Source organism: Vicia villosa, unplaced genomic scaffold, assembly GCF_029867415.1.
Source record: "Vicia villosa cultivar HV-30 ecotype Madison, WI unplaced genomic scaffold, Vvil1.0 ctg.000397F_1_1, whole genome shotgun sequence".
NCBI lineage: Eukaryota > Viridiplantae > Streptophyta > Magnoliopsida > Fabales > Fabaceae > Vicia > Vicia villosa.
The window spans coordinates 426,508-443,292 of NW_026705178.1; positions in this window are offsets into that span (position 1 = coordinate 426,508).

Here is a 16,785-nt window from a genome sequence, read left to right on the forward strand (position 1 = left end):
AGTGGGCTAAATATAAAATTAAAAAACTAAATCTGTTAGCTAAATCAGTTGAACTTGAACTATGTATAATTCCACTTGTTAGATCCACAAATCAATTAGATTATATATGATGGAAATGTATAAACTTCTAGTAGTTTTTTTGTGCTTAAGGAGTGCAAAAAGCCCAGAACAGAAAAGAGACTAATCAAACAATACCACTCGCACCAGATATTAACGCACTAACTAAAAAATATGAACACTCGCAGAAATCAATCTTCCATCCTCCATGGAGCCTCGAACTATATTTAGCCAACATATCCTCACTCTTGTTAGCCTCCCTATAAATTTGCATCACTTTGATCTCCCAAAAAGAAGCCACGGTCGTGTTGATTTTGCAAATTAAGCTAATATCTTTTAACTTAGTCTTCTCACCCCTGATAATATTTACAACTTCATGGTTATCCACCTGGATTTCTACTTGAGTGTAACCTTTTACTTGGGCCAATTGTAAGCCTTCACTGACAATTCAAAGCTTCGCAGTTAGAACATTGCACTTTCCCACATGTTTGGAGAAACCTCTCAGCCAGTGACCCTCACTATTTCTCAACAGTCCACCACATTTTGCTTCATTGTTTCTATCTACTACATCATCAATATTGATGCAGATCCACTCCTTCTCAGGCTTAGCCCAAGATGTTCCATTCGTGATATTACATGTGTTGCTTACCTTTCTCCGCAGAGCAATACTTTGGTTGTATATCTTAACTAACTATAAAATGTCTTCACTCAGGTTTCGCGGAGCAACTTAATTTGGCACGAATCTCCACTAATTTCTCCAGAACCATAATTTACGGCAAGTGGTGGCCCAAATAGCTTGCCAGTTCTCAAAAAATGGCATGTTTTTTCAAATTAAGTTTAATTCAATCAGGCATATTCACATCAAAGAAAGAATTTATTTTGTTTGCTGGAAGCAGTTATAACCACACTAGTTTTGCTTGCCGGTAGTCCCTCATAGCATGAAGAATTGTCTCTTCTTCTCCAATACAGTCTTCACAAAAAAGATCTCTAATATTAAGATGACTGATATATTTATTGGTTTTGAGTCCTTCATGATGCATCATCCATATAAAACTGTGAATTCTCTCATACATGCTCAACTTCCAGATTTCCTGCCAAGGTTCCAGGTTATCATCAATGTATGTACCTGCACATATGTCATAAGCATGGGTTATAGTGAACTGACCTCTTTTAGTTCCTTCCCATATGCAACAACCTGTCCATTTTGCATTAGTACACCAACGAGTATCATTTTAGACGCATCACAATACACCACAAAATACTCACTCGGATTACGCAAAATCAATACTGGAGCGGTCGTCAATTTCTTTTTCAATTCCATAAAACTTTCTTCACACACGACATCCCACACATAAGCTTGACCTTTTTCAAGTCAACTGAGTCAACGGCAAGTCCAACTTAGAAAAGCCCTCAATAAACTTATGATAATAACACGCTAAACCAAGGAAACTTCGTACCTCAATGGTCGACTTCAGAGTCTCCCATTGTAACACAACATCAATCGTAGAAGGATCCAGAATAATTCTACCACTAGAAATCACATAGCCAAGGAAACTCACCTCCTTTGACTAGAACTCACACTTCGACAATTTTTCATATAACTTTTTCCATTCAAATACCTACAATACAATTCTCAAATGTTCGACATGTTCTTCTTCCGGTTTTGAATAAATCAGAATATCATCAATAAAAGTCACAACAAACTTATTTAAGTACGAATGGAAAGTTCGATTCATATACTCCATGAAAACACCTGGGCCATTCGACACACCAAACGACATCAAAGTGTACTCATAATGACCATACCTTGTGCTAAAAATTGTCTTCAGGATATCATCTGGTTTAACATGAATCTGATGATAACCCGACCTCATATCAATCTTGCTAAAAACACTAGCTCCCACCAACTAATCTATCAAATCATCAATCCTTGGGAGTGAATACTTATTCTTAATAGTTACTTTATTAAGTTGTTTATAGTCTACACACAACCTCATACTACCATCTTCTTCTTAACCAACAACACAGGAGCATCCTACAGGGAAAAACTTGGTCGAACAAACTTCTTCTTAAGCAATTCTTCTAATTGTTTCTTTAATTCACCCAACTCTGAAGTTGACGTCATATAAGGAGCCATCGACACTAGACTTGTATTACATACCTACTCTATAGAAAATTCTACCTCACGCTCTGGAGGTAAATCGTTGATGTCATCGGGAAACACCCTTGGAAATTCACATACAACGGTAACTTAGCACTAGCAGCTTCACGATCAACACATAGTGTCGCAAACATTGAAAACATCTGAGCTTCATCTTCTACGAGTCCTCTTAACTGCTTAGCAGTAAAAACATTGACTCTCTACCATCACCAAACTCCGTAAACCTCACAGTTTTATCATAATAGTTAATATGAACATAGTTGAATTCCAACATGTTCATCCCAAGGATAACATAAATTTGGTGCAAGGGTAAACAGACCAAATCCATTGCAAAACAATCTTACGAAAGATAGTCAAAGGACATTTCAAGCAATCATAAGTGGTAGTAACAGAACCACTAGTATGAGTATCTATTACAATACTACCATTCATTTCAGACAACTTCAACCCAAAGTAAGTAGCACATTCATGTGAAATAAATGAATGAGTAGCACCAGTATCAATAATATCGACCAATTCAATATCGTTAATAAAACAAGTACCTCGAATCAAGTTGTCATTCTTGGAATTTTCCGTTCCACACAAAGCAAAAACTCGATCGTTAGTTTTAATGGCAACAACATCCTTCTTTGGCTTCTGACACTGGGTACTGATATGACCCTATTCACCATAATTAAAACAAGTCGGACCATCGTCCTTGCATTCAGGAGCACAATGACTTGTCTTGCCACATTTATAACATCTCATAGCCTTATTCTTACATTCTTTGAAACGGTGACCTTGTTCACCACAACTATATCACCTGACAGGAGCGGGAGCTTCTCCCCCACTTGTCTTCTTCCCATCGGAAACCTTATGTTTCCCTTTATCAACTGGAGCATCGTAAGGCTTCCTACGATCCTGATGTTGTTTTCCCCTTTTCTCATTCAAACTCTTGTAATGAGCCGAATGAGCTTTGCTATCTTCTTTATAAATCCTACAGGTGTTCACCAACTCTGCAAACCTACGAATCTATTGATATCCAATTTCCCATTTGATTCTCAGGGCGTAGCCTGTTCTCAAACTTGATGCATTTCAAAAATTCAGCAGTCTCCGCACTATAATGCAGGTAGAACTTCACAAGTTCCACAAACTTATTAGCATACTCAGTGACAGTCAAGTTCCCTTGTTTTAGCTCAAGGAACTCAATCTCAATCTAATTCTCTATCGAACACGACCTAAGTAATAACTTCACTTGTAATGTTTATTCTCTGACGGGTGCTAATCCACCAGCCATCAACCTCTTCTGCCAACAAATGTGTACCGTACCATACCTTTTGAGCCTCAGAGAATTCCAACACACGAAAGATTATTTCGATCTCCTTAAGCCTAGTCTACGCTTCATCAAGATCATACTTACCCCTGAAGGTAGGCGGAATTTCCCTCTGAAACATTCCCAAGTTACAAGACTCGTTGTTTCCCCTAACATTAGGCTGATTTTGCATAGCCTGAGCAATTTCTTGCAACACAGCAGCAATCACAGAATCGTTTCTTCCAGCCATTCAACACATAGGAAAGTGAATCGTCTGAAAACCACGTATCGACAGTGCATTCACACTAATCGACCGACATGACATGTACTTCATAAGAAAACCTGGTCGGACGGACAAACATGTTCTGATACCACTAATGTAACACCCTTCTAAAGCCCCGCGATTGTGCACTAATATTATAATAAACAAATGAGCACAAATGACCATCAAGGGTGTCACATCTTCATAAAATTATCATAGTAAAAACATTCTGCTCCCTAACATGGGTTCACAAAAATTAAAACATTTATCTCTTTGATAATATCATCATGAAACTTCAAACATCGCAGTGAGATTATTGTCTCAAAACATCTTTATCAAAACATTTTAAATAATATACCACCACTCATTCATGATTTATAAATTATTCTTAAAACAACTTCAACGAATAAAAACATCTTAAAACACCATGTCAACAAATAACTCATCGTTCAATTCAAGCGATCCCAAATACCCTCATGTTACATATCAGATCAAGACCCTATTTATTAAAAAGTAAAGCACTAAAAAACTCCATAAAGCTATCATCGAGCTTCTACGTCTATTCCTTATTACTTGCAAGTTACCCACACATCGAGGCAACATTTCCAAGCAGAAAGGGTGAGAAATCTCAATCATTATAAAAAAGTGTAAGGAATAAATATAGTAGTTACACAACAAATATCACATATTACATATATATCATCAAACTTCACATCTATATTCACACTTTCACATTTGTGATTCCTTTACAACATCATCATGTCATCACTCAACAAACATCACCAAGACATCATTAATTCACAAATCATCACAAGCATCACTTAATCAATCATTGTGCAATGTCATAAAGAATGCAATGCAATAACATAAGACTCATGCATGTGGTACCAAAACTTCTTTGATGAATTTTGTCTTTTTTTCTCCAAAGATCTCCGCCAATAGGATCGATTCTGGCTTGGAACCAAATCACTTCACAAAATTGCACTTAATCCACACTATGGGATTGAGGTCATCGCTAGACCAATCATCCTGCAAACATCACTAAACAAACGTCCTTATATATGCTATGAGTGCATGATGCACATCAATAAAATAAATGTGACCAAAGCTAGTCAAAACGCACCACCATTCATATAACCATCATAATATTCGTCACATACTTCACATTATGCACAAAATTATTATCAATACTACTTCATTTCATCACAGGAAATATACATCATATTATATCAAGGTATAATCACATCACTTCATCATAGTACAATCATTGGAAAAAATACAACATATGATTCATTTTGTTTCCCAATGGTATACTTCATCGTGTTAGCTCCCAAACGCTTCGAACGACGCGTCAAACGCAGTCTAGAAACTCAAGTTACGACACTTTTAAGAAAATGGCACACATTGCTCCCCTCAAGCTCGCTTGGAGCCCTAGGAGCGCTCTGCTCGCTTCCAGGTCGCATGGAGCTCGCTTGGCGAATTGAGTGATTCAGGGATTTTGCTGCTTCATTCGCCTGGTGGCCTAGGGGCGACTTCCCCGCGGTTTCGTTCGCCCAGCGGTCTAGGGGCAAAACCCATTCGCTTGCCGTTTGTTTTGATTTTTTTTTTAAAAATGATTTTTATAATGTTGTATAATTTTGTTAAATTTTTTTTTACAAGTTTCAAATGAAAAATTTTGTTTGAATAGTTATTCTTAAAATGTGATTTTAGGTATTTCATCTATTTATGGAGAAAAAAAATTGGATATCGACATTTCAAAAAATCACTTAATTTTGAAGCTATTTCAAATAGATTTTCATAAAAATCATTTTTGAAATACAATTTTTTTTTTTAAATTGTGATTTTGACTAAGTTTTGGTCTTCAATAATGTATATTTATGTTATAGGATGTCAAAATCAGTGTTTCATTTTAGAAAAAATGAAAAATAAAAAAAGTTCTAATATTTTGAAAAACGATTTTATAAAATCTATTTTAAAAAATACAAAGAAAAAATCTATTTTTTTAAAGTTGAAATAAACAGACCCTTTATTCCATCTAAATTTAGGGTGTATGTGATCGATTGAGAAATTTTAAATAAAATAATCAAACAATGTAGTGGAATCTTTATTCTATTCCATTCAGCTCCATTCCACTTCATTCAATTCCTCTCCGTTGCGTTATATTTAGTTAGTCAAACAAATTATAAATAAGTGAATCAAAATTGGAAATAAAAAAATACTACAACAAAATATTAAAATTTTAGATTAATTAAAACTATATTTATTAAGTGGTCCGATCTAAGAAAAATTAACTTCTAACAATTAGGTAGGATTGGAAATTTCAAAACGTATTACCTAACTAGTAACAAACCCGTGCGTTCGCACGGGTTCTGGTACGGGATGCGCATTTGTTTCACATGTATATTTTTTAATAGAAAAATATCTGTTTATCCGTGAAAAAATAAAAATTGAATGTATAATTAATTAAAAAATATTTTGATCAGTAACTTCATGTCCCGTTAATAATCAATATTTTAATCAATAACTTCATGTTTCCGTGTATAAATATTAGTTTGATCAATAACTTCATGTCCCCGTGCACCTTAAAAAATATTTTGATCAGTAACTTCATGTCCCGTTAATAATTAATATTTTGATCACTAATTTCATGTCCCGTTAATAATCAATATTTTGATCAATAACTTCATGTTCCCGTGTACAAATATTAGTTTGATCAATAACTTCATGTTCCCGTGTACCTTAAAAAATATTTTGATCAGTAACTTCATGTCCCGTTAATAATCAATATTTTGATCAATAACTTCATGACCCGTTAATAATTATTATTTTGATCAATAACTTCATGTTCACGTATACAAAAGATTTAGTAAAACACAATCTTATTTTTGCATCAATTTTATATACTAAAACTAACTTAAAAAATATTATTAATTTCATTTTAGAAGCTTAAATTTTCTTATATATTATTTTCTTTTTAAAATTTAAAATGGTAAAAAATATTTATTAAAAATGATCTATTATAAAATGATTTATTTAAATGAAAATGTTTGTTGGCTAAGTTTATTCTGCCACAAATATTATTGGCCTTAAAATCACTTAATACCAAACTCATATATTAAGTAAATAATATATTGATATAAAATCAAATTAAAGTGTTATTAATTTTTTACCTATATTAAAATTATTTTTATTTTCACACCGTTTATAAAAAAATTGGCTCAATAGTAAAATTATATGTTTTTAAATTAAACTAAATAAAAAATTATATAAATAAAAAATTACATAAAGACAACATTAAATTTTTTTTATATAATTTTTTATTTAGTTTAATTTAAAAACATATAATTTTACTATTGAGCCAATTTTTTTATAAATGGTATGAAAATAAAAATAATTTTAATATAGGTAAAAAACTAATAACACTTTAATATGATTTTATATCAATATATTATTTACTTAATATATGAGTTTGGTATTAAGTGATTTTAAGGCCAATAATATTTGTGGCAGAATAAACTTAGCCAACAAACATTTTTATTTAAATAAATCATTTTATAATAGATCATTTTTAATAAATATTTTTTACAATTTTAAATTTTAAAAAGAAAATAATATAGTAGATAATAGCATGTTCTCATGTTCATGTACTCAAGTGTTTAACTTTTATCTATTTTTAATTGATTGTCTAAATACATAGTAGAGCATATTACTACCATATAGTTATATTAAAAAATGGTGTTTTAACTTAGGATAAAAACATCTTTAAATTATTTTTCATTTAAAAAAAATCATTACATATATTTGAAGTTAATTTTTAAGAAATTAAATAGTACATTTAATGCAAATAACTTATTATTTATAAGTATCTTTTCATTTTGTTTTTATTTCTAAAATATCTCTATCTTCTAAAAAAAAATATTGTGTCCATCTAGTTTTAACTATTTTTATTTTTAAAATAAAATTTCTAAATAGTTATAATTGCAGTTTTGCAAAGAAGGGTTTAATTTGAGGAAGGATGTTGAAGAGAGAAATGATGTAGTTTTACAAAGAAGTAGTTTGTATGGAAAGAAGCAAAACTATAATTGCAAGTAAAGTAGAAAAAGAGTTAGTCTACTGCCTACATAGCTGATAGAAAATGAGGCAAATAAAATATAATTGTTTTTTTCAAAAAAGGAAAGAAAAGAAAAAGAGTTATGGTTGGATACTGCAAAACGGGAGAATAAGAATAAGAAAGCAGGAATGGAAAAGTTGATTTTTGGAAACTGAAAGAATAGCCTAGCCACGTGGATAGGATCATAGACACATAATTTATTTTGTGTCTAGAGTTAAAATTCCTCTCCTTCCCCCCCCTCATTTGAACCAAACATATCCTAACTAAAAAAAACTATATTCTTAATAAAATTAAATAGAAAAGTACATTCTTGAAAATATTATAAATTAAGACTAAATGAGAGATATAAAAAAAACTTAATTACAAGATATAATTTCATATAACACCACTCTTCATCAATAATATAAAATTGCTGATGAACAAAATTCTTTAATATTTAAAACCAAAAATTCTATATAAAATATTTTTAAAATTTATCTATTTGGTTAAAACAAAATAAAATTTATACTTTATTAAAAAATTCAAGTTCACGTGATTATTTTTTCATAATTCAACATAATCACTAATTATCAAATAAAAAACATAAATGGTAATAATAACATTAAATTGTTGTTGTTATTTCCTTTTTGACATAAAAATTAAATAACAATTAGCACACATTGATAGTTGTATCGTACAAATAAAAAATGTTGGAGGTAACTAAAAAGTTGCAAAAAGTTGGCACGGGTAACTAAGTTGAAATAGTAGGATTGTACTAAGCAAAGTAGTATTTGGCATAGTTGTACAAATTAAACTTACAACTTAAAAATATAATCTATCTATAATATAAGAAAATTAATGGTTGTGGAAAAGTCCAAAACACCCTTATTTAGTTTTTTGCCACCACATTAAAATTGTGGTTTCTTGGTCTTTGCACCAAAAAGTTCTTAATTTTATTATTAAAATAATACAACTCTTATATTTTATTAAACTTATCAAATCTCTCTACATTCTCTATTTTTTTTTTATCTTTCATCACTTTCTCACTTCTTTCTTCCACATAAAATATTTTATTATTGATATATATTTTTATATACGAAAAATGATATTCATGATCGAAATATTTTTTAGTCAAAAATGATATACAGGAAAAATTTATTCAAAAAATCTATTATTGATCTAAATATTTTTATATACGAAAATTTAATATTGATCCAAATAATTTTGTAAATGATACCTAAATAAAAATAATATTTGTATACGGAAAAAATCTATTACTTACGAAAATTGGTATTTATGATCTAAATATTTTTTATTTAAAAATGATATACAGGAAAAAAATCTACTATTGATCTAAATATTTTTATATACCAAATTTAGTATTGATCCAAATATTTTTGTAAATGATACCTAAACAAAAATGAAGTTTGTATACGGGAAAAAAAAATATATTATTGATCTAAATATTTTTATTTACAAAAATGTTATTTATGATCCAAATATTTTTATCCAAAAATGGAATAGGCCAAAAAATCTATTATTTTCTAAATATTTTTATATACGAAAATTTGATATTGATCCAAATATTTTTGTAAATGACACATAAACAAAAATAATATTTGTATATGGAAAAAATCTATTATTTACGAAAAATGGTATTTATGATCCAAATATTTTTATTCCATAATGGTAAACGGGAAAATAATTTACTATTGACCTAAATATTTTTATATACGAGATTTACTATTGATTCAAATATTTTTGTAAATGATACCTAAACAAAAATGAGGCCTGTATACGGGGAAAAAATCTATTATTCATCTAAATATTTTTATATACGAGAAATGATATTTATGATCAAATATTTTTGATCCAAAAATTGTATAAGGAAAAAAATATATTATTGATCTAAATATTTTAATATACGAAAATTTAATATTGATCCAAATAATTTTGTAAATGATACTTAAACAAAAATAATATTTGTATATGAAAATAAATCTATTATTTACGAAAAATGGTATTTATGACCCAAATATTTTTTATTCAAAAATGGTATACGGAAAAAAATTTATTAATGATCTAAATATTTTTATATACGAAATTTACTATTGATCCAAATATTTTTGTAAATGATACATAAACAAAAATGAAGTTTGTATACGGACAAAAAAAATCTATTATTGATCTAAATATTTTTATATACGAGAAATGGTATTTATGATTAAATATTTTTAATCCAAAAATGGTATACGGGAGAAAATCTATTATTGATCTAAATATTTTTATATAAAAAATAATCAATTAATTATCTAACTTTTTTCTTTTTTTTAACATTTTTATTTAAAATAAATTATGTATCCAAATTCGTCTAACTGAACAATATTGAATATTAACGGAAACCTGAAGTTACTGATTAAAATATCTTTTATTAACAAGAACATGAAGTTACTTATCACAATATTGAATATTAACGGGAACATGAAGTTACTTATCATAATATTGAATATTAACGGGAACATGAAGTTACTTATCACAATATTGAATATTAACGGGAATCTGAAGTTACTGATTAAAATATTTTTTATTAACAGGGACATGAAGTTACTGATCACAATATTGAATATTAACGGAAACTTGAAGTTACTGATCAAAATATTGAATATTAACGGGAACATGAAGTTACTGATCACAGTATTGAATATTAACGGGAACCTAAAGTTGCTGATTAAAATATTGAATATTAAGGGAACATGAAGTTACTGATCAAAATAGTGAATATTAACGGGAACATGAAGTTACTGATCAGAATATTAAATATTAACGGGAACCAGAAGTTAGTGATTCAAATATTGAATATTAACGGGAACATGAAGTTACTGATCACAATATTGAATATTAACGGGAACATGAAGTTATTGATCACAATATTGAATATTAACGTGAACTTGAAGTTACTAACTAAAATATTTAATATTAATATGAACACGAAGTTATTGATCAAAATATTGAATATTAACGGAAACATGAAGTTACTGATCAAAATATTTTGAAATTAACGGGAACGAAGTTACTGAGCAAAATATTAAATATTAACGGGAACATGAAGTTACTGATCAAAATATTGATTATTAACGGGAACGTGAAGTTACAAAAGGCTATTTAGACACAATTTAATTTTGGTGATTTCAATTTTGTTCCGTATTTTTTTATACACAATTTAATGTTAATTGTTCTTATTTTTTTCCACAAAATGTTAATTACTTTTAATTTAATTTTTTTCTATTAAAAAATATAAATCTGAAACAAATGCGCGTCCCGTACCAGAACTCGTGCGAACGCACGGGTTTGTTACTAGTTACTGTATGAATGAATAGACATTTGCTTTAGAAAAGTCTGTATAATATGAATGAATAGACATTTGTTTTAGAAAAATCTACCTCCTACTGTAATGTATGAGGAAAGACAAAAATTTAGCTTTACAAGCACTTTTGCAACACTTATATCGATGATCAATGCTGACAAACCATTGTACCTTTTACAAAAGTTTGGCTTACCAGTGCACTCCTGCAAAACTTCTATCAGGCAGATGACTTTACAAAATTTATGTCAATAAATAAATTTATACCAAGTGAAATAAATAAAAAACTATTAATAAAATATTAAAATAAATAAATAAGTTTAAATAGAAAGCAAGGGGAAAATAAATCATATTTAATATCAGAATCATGTATATGATTTTTTTTTCAAGTAAAAACTTTTATCCCAAGTGAAGAGATTCTAAAAATTTAATCATGTTTTATAAAAAAAGGGGACAACTTTTCTACCCATCACAAAAAGATGGGTAGTGTACCTTCCACCAATCAGATGACACCATTTAATTTTTATGTATTTAATTATTTATTATATATAGTAATTGTTTGATGTTTTCTATACATTTTACATTGAAGGTAACCTTACCCAACTTTTTGAGTTGGGTAAATAAGAATTCACCATAAAAAATTATAATCACACTTTTATATTCACAAAATATTTTATAAATTTATTTAAGCATTATCATTAAATCAAAACATATTTTATTGAAATAAATATATACTTTTGAATGATTTATTGGAGAGTTATCTAAAATATTGTAAAGAAACTTAGAAAGTACAATAACATGTCTTCATGAAAATGGTATTGGACAGTAAATTCAAAATCAAATATTGTTTCTCTATCATAGAGTGCATCATTTAGTTACTTGTTTTTGCATTCTGGTCTACAATTTATTTGAGTAGAATCGGCTAACTTGATTAGAGAAAATGAAGGTCAAGTAAGTGTAAGGTCAACATCATGAGAAAAAAAACTAACATTAATAACTTTGTTTCTGTTGATGAAATTTACCCGTCTCTTCATCTTCATTATTTCTAGCATGTTTTAGTCCTCTTTAATTTCCAGATCTGAAAAAAAAAATATACATATCAGAATCAGATCCATCAACTCACTCATTTCTAATGTAAATCTTTTTATACTCTTTAATTTTAAGTTTCAGAAAAATTAAAGATTGAAAATTAAATAATAAAGAAAATGAAAAATATAAAGAAGAGAACCTTAGTGATGAGTGATGAATAGCAACTGAAAAACAGAAAAATCAAAAAATTGAGTTAGTTAATAAAAACATACAAAATAAACAAAGATTTGTAAAAGAAAGAAGAAGAGGAAGATCTGGGTTTATTTTTGAAATCATAAATTGATGTCGCAGATCAGCAGTTGTTTCGATTTGGTTTCAATAAGAAGAAAAAGAAAAAGAAAAAGAAGAGGAAGAAGAAGTAAAATGTTGTGCAAGAGAGAGAATTAGAGAAATGAAGTGACTCACAAAAAGAGTGTGGGTAGGAGAAAGTTAAATTTAAAAGGTTTAGAAAAATGCAGACGTGGGAAACTTTGCAATTAAGATGTCCACTTGGCACAACATGAAAGCAGAGGGATAAATCCATATTTTCCAACTAGTAACAAACCCGTGCGTTCGCACGGGTTCTGATACGGGACGCGTATTTATTTCAGATGTATATTTTTTAATAAAAAAATATTTGGTTATCCATGAAAAAATAATAATTAAATATATAATTAATAAAAAATATTTTGATTAATAACTTCATGTCCCGTTAATAATCAATATGTTGATCAATAACTTCATGTTCCCGTCTACAAATATTAGTTTGATCAATAACTTCGTGTCCCTGTGTACCTTAACAAATATTTTGATCAGTAACTTCATGTCCCGTTAATAATTAATATTTTAATCAGTAACTTCATGTCCCGTTAATAATTAATATTTTGATCAATAATTTCATGTTCCCGTGTACAAATATTAGTTTGGTCAATAACTTCATGTCCCCGTGTACCTTAAAAAATATTTTGATCAGTAACTTTATTTCCCGTTAATAATCAATATTTTGATCAGTAACTTCATGTTCCGTTAATAATCAATATTCCGATCAATAACTTCATATTCCCGTGTACAAAAGGTTTAGTAAAACACAATCTTATTTTTTTATCACATTTTATACATAAAACTAACTTAAAAAATATTATTAATTTTATTTTAGAAGCGTAAATTTTCTTATATATTATTTTCTTTTTAAAATATAAAATTGTAAGAAAATATTAATTAAATATGATCAGGTATAAAGTTATTTATTTAAATAAGAATGTTTGTTGGCTAAGTTTATTCTGCGACAAAAATTATTGACCTTAAAATCACTTACTACCAATCTCATATATTAAGTAAATAATATATTAATATAAAATCAAATTAAAGTGTTATACATTTTTTACCTATATTAAAATTATTTTTCTTTTGATATTGTTTATAGAAAAATTGGCTCAACAGTAAAATTTTATGTTTTTAAATTAAACTAAATAAAAAAATTATATAAATAAAATTTAATGTTGTCTTTATGTGATACTTTCAAATCTGCTTCATCATATTAATAGAAAAATTAATTATTAAATTTTAGATTGTCTTAGTTTGTGTGTCAAATAAAAACATAAATATAATTATTAATAGTTTAATATCTTTCCGTCCTTATTAAATTTTATTTATTATAAATTATTTAAATAGGAATATATTAATAATGATAATAATAATACTAATAATTAAAACATATTAAATCACATTAAGAGTGTTGTCCTTCAAACACTTCAATGGTTGAATGAGACAATATTAAAATGTTCTAAAATATTAATCATCATAAATCTAAAAATTGTTTAACTTTAAACTTTATTTTACATGTAATTTTAATTTTTTTTCTCAAGTTTCATGCTAGTAATAGTTTACAGAAAATCAATATTCAATCATAAAATAAGGTCATCGGATTACGTGAATTAATTTTATGGATAAACTTTAAAGCAAATATTTGTTCTCTTAAGTTGTTACAATATAAAAATCTATATATATATATATATATATATATATATATATATATATATATATATATATATATATATATATATATATATATATATATATATATATATATATATATATATATATATATATATATATATATATATATATATATATATATATATATATATATATATATATAAGTTTGTTTTTATATGTTTATTTTATTCCTCATCCTTTCTCTATCTTGAAATTCTTTTTTTTTTTACAAATAAAAAGAAGAATATTTATGGATAGAAAAATAAAAAATAAAGGGATTTAATTTCCAATTTTAATTTCTTCAGATTATTTTGTTAGAACGTTTTATCTTATCAATGAAATCTAAAATATCTACAAAAGTTTAATTTACCTACTTTTAATTAAAATAAATACAATTTAATAAAAAATTAAAAATAATTAGTACATGATTATTTTGTCAATAGTATATAACTATTACCAATGCTATAACTTCGTATTACCCTATTTAAGTTGATACGACTGAGCAATTTATAAATATAGTACATATATTTGTACTACACTTGCACTTATATCATAACTATATAAAAAATAAGCAGTAGGCTATAGGAACATGAATAGTAAACACATAAAACTTTTAAATATAGATGAAGCAAAATAATATTTATAGCTTACTATAAATTCAAACTTTATAATAATTAATTATATTTAAGTGTTTAATTGAATAAATATGAAAAAATATTTTTAAGACTAATTATAAAAATAATAATTAAGCAATTAGGTAAATTTAGTTCAAAAATATATTCTTAAGAGTTTCAGTTTTTTTTATTTTCAACTTTAATATAAAAAAAAAATTGTTGAATGAGCATAGTATTGTCATACCCATAGAACCATTATAATTGAAGGAGCATAGTATTATGGAACCAGTATAATAAAACATAGTAGATAATACCATGTGCTCATGTACTCAAGTATTTAAATTTTATCTATTTTTAATTGATTCTCTAAATACATAATATTAGTAGAGCATAATACTACCATATACCATATAGTTATTTTAAAAAAACGGTGTTTTAACTTAAGATAAAAACATCTTTAAATTATTTTTCATTTTTTAAAAAAATCATCTGAATGTACATATATTTGAAGTTAATTTTTAAGAAATTAAATAGTATCTTTAATACAAATAATTTATTATTGGTATCTTTTCATTTTGTATTTATTTCTAAAATCTCTCTATCTTCTAGAAAAAAAATATTATGTCCATATAATTTTAACTATTTTTATTTTTAAAATAAAATTTCTAAATAGATATAATTGCAGTTTTACAAAGAAGGGTTTTATGAAGTGTCATGAAACACAACCAATTAGATTCAAGCAGATAAACATACATAAATATAACTCTAAATTTGCAGTATAATTTTACACTATTAATAATTTTTACCCGTGCGGACGCACGGGTATATTACTAGTATTTATATAAATTAACAACATTAATATTATACTATTCAAAATATTGAAGTTATAAATCAAAATATTGAATATTAACGGGAACATGAAGTTATTGATCAAAATAATTTGAAATTAACGGGAACCTGAAGTTATTAATTAAAATATTGAATATTAACGGGAACATGAAATTACTGATCAAATGATTGAATATTAACGGGAAGCTGAATTTACTGATTAAAATATTGAATATTAACAGGAACATGAAATTACTGATCAAATTAGTGAATATTAACGGGAACCTGAAGTTACAGATTAAAATATTGAATATTAACGGGAACATGAAATTACTGAACAAAATATTGAATATTAACGGGAACATGAAATTACTGATCACAATATTAATTATTAACGGGAACCTGAAGTTACTGATTAAAATATTGAATATTAACGGGAACATGAAATTACTGATAAAAAAATTGAATACTAACGGGATCAAAAAATTGAATACTAACGGGAACATGAAGTTACTAATCACAATATTGAATATTAACGGAAACCTGAAGTTACTAATTAAAACATTGAATATTAACGAGAACATGAAGTTACTGATCACAATATTGAATATTAACGGGAACCTGAAATTACTGATAAAAAAATTGAATACTAACGGGATCAAAAAATTGAATACTAACGGGAACATGAAGTTACTAATCACAATATTGAATATTAACGGAAACCTGAAGTTACTAATTAAAACATTGAATATTAACGAGAACATGAAGTTACTGATCACAATATTGAATATTAACGGGAACCTGGAGTTAGTGATTAAAATATTGAATATTAACGGGAACATGAAGTTACTGATCAAAATAGTGAATATTAACGGGAACATGAAGTTACTGATCACCATATTGAATATTAACGGGAACCTGAAGTTACTGATTAAAATATTGAATATTAATGGGAACATGAAGTTACAGATCAAAATAGTAAATATTAACGGGAACATGAAGTTACTTATCACAATATTGAATATTAACGGGAACCTGAAGTTACTAATTAAAATATT